Here is a 2,136-nt window from a genome sequence, read left to right on the forward strand (position 1 = left end):
AAACTATGAGGATATTGCTCACTGAAGAGCTTAGGTTTATTGTGTTGTGTGTTTTTGTACTATGTATTAAGTTCGCCTTGCTGGGCAGCCAGCGACTGATTCCAAACCTGGTTAAATTAGACAATGAGAAGATGTAATTGCTTCATTCCCTTTTTTTGTCTTTGAAAGTGAAAATGGCAAGTGAATTGTGCCCCACAAGCTGATCAGTGCAATGGTTCCACACTAATTGCTAGATGACAGGTTCGGTCATGTTTGCCTTGGTCTTTGTATTCCTGCAACACACTATTTCATTTGTAGATGCTGTTCTCTGTTTGTACCCCAGGATTTCAGAGTGTTCTTTTTACAGCAACTGCACATCGGTCTGGGCACCTTTTCATCTAACAGACTTGGTTTCTCCTCGATCTTTCCTGTTCCTGGCTTTGGAGAGCCCCAGCCTCGTCCTGGTTAACGTGTGCCCTTCAAAACCTGTTGCTCAGTCAGAAGATTTGCATATTCTCAGGCAGGCTGATTAGTTCAGTCAAGTTGGGCTCTGTTCATTCAGCTGCATTCTGTGATAGGCCCCAGAAGACATTAAAATTCCTTTGAGTAAAGCGAGTCACACTTCCCAAGAAGTGAGCCATGTAGGACTTTTAGAGACCATCATCCAACACTGATCTGCTACCTCTAGTCTTATTCTTCCTCGACGGAAGTATTTTTATTGTACTTTTCCCTCCTAAATAGAATGCAGACTGTGAGCAGGGGAAGCCAAGGTGAAAATAACTAAAAAAGTATTAAGAAAGTAAAAGATACATTCTCATTCCACGTTCCCTATTCTGGTGACTTATTCGTTTCAGGTCTAGGACTATATTTCAGAGGAAATGGTAGATATTTATGGTTGGGAGGAGGGGAGGTAGAGGGAGAAACTGCTGTCCCAGGAAGGAAGACTCAATTAAAAAAAAAAAAGTACAAGTGGCCAGTAGCCCCAGGGGAGGATGCTGTCCTGTTTTGGTAATTGAAGGAAGGGAAACACAACTAGAGAAAAATGGGATTAGTCGCAAAAAAGAAAAAGTAACAAGGCCTGGTATGGGGGAGGGAATGAAGGGGGGGCGGGTCCTCTTCTGCCGCACTGCTGGTGGGAGGGGAAAGTGGGGATCCGAGTTGGTGGATGACGTCGCTCTCACGTGACTAAGAGCTGACGTGTGCAGAAGTCCTTCTTGTCCTGGTCGTTGTTCCCGTCTGAGTACCAGCTCCCTATTACCCTGAGGGCGGGCGGGCCTGCAGCCGAAGAAAGGAGGCGGAAAAGAAATTGTCCCGGATCCCTGCAGGTCAGTGCCTGGGATATTCCATAAAGTAGGGGCGGTAGAGGGTGGAGGGCGGTGGCCGTCGCAGGTCCGGGGGCGCCGCCGTCGTCTCTCCCACTTGCAGCCCTCTTTCCAAGATATATGTCCCGCCTGCAGCCCATTTCGTTGCTGCAAAAGAGTGAGTAGGGGGTGTTCGGGCAGGCGCCCAGAAATCCGGAGATGGGAATCTGCTGCGGGCGGAGGCCAGCAATCCGGAAAGGGAGCAGTGGCCTGGGTGTTGGCCCCTGGTCCACCAGACTGTGCCGGCGGGGAAAAACTGGACATGGGGTCCGGCGTGGGGTGCAAAGTGATGTGCCAGCCAAACCTTGAGCTGGGTATCGGGCGGGAAACCTTTAACAACCAGACCTCCGAATTAGGAAAGAGTTTCGTTCTCTGGGGACTGGTCCGTCCACCAAGCACTCTGTAGCGGCTGTTTCCCGTCTTTTTGTCCGTGGCCGCGTCTTCTTTACCATAGCTCTGTGTCTAGTGGATCCAAGCCTCTCCCGGGTGGCCAGTCTTTCCGTAGGTTGTGGTACCACGCCAGGCAAGAGAAGAGGAAGGAAATTAACCAGATCGGTGAAGGTCGATTTGAGGGTAAGACCATCTGGGGACCCTAGGAGCGGCGGGGATAGAAAAGGGGGAAAACCAGAAAAGGTAATCTAGGTTTAGATTTGAGTCTAAATGTGTTTCTCACACTCCCCGAACTGTGGAGAAATGGCGTGCGCTGTGTGTGTGTGTGTGTGTGTGTGAGAGAGAGAGAGAGAGAGAATGTGCTCGCAGGAGTGGGGGTGGGGGGCGAGGGGCGGGGGGCGGGGGG

This window comes from Alexandromys fortis, unplaced genomic scaffold, assembly GCF_014885135.2.
Source record: "Alexandromys fortis isolate MF-2015 unplaced genomic scaffold, M_Fortis_MF-2015_v1.1 scaffold_324, whole genome shotgun sequence".
Lineage (NCBI taxonomy): Eukaryota > Metazoa > Chordata > Mammalia > Rodentia > Cricetidae > Alexandromys > Alexandromys fortis.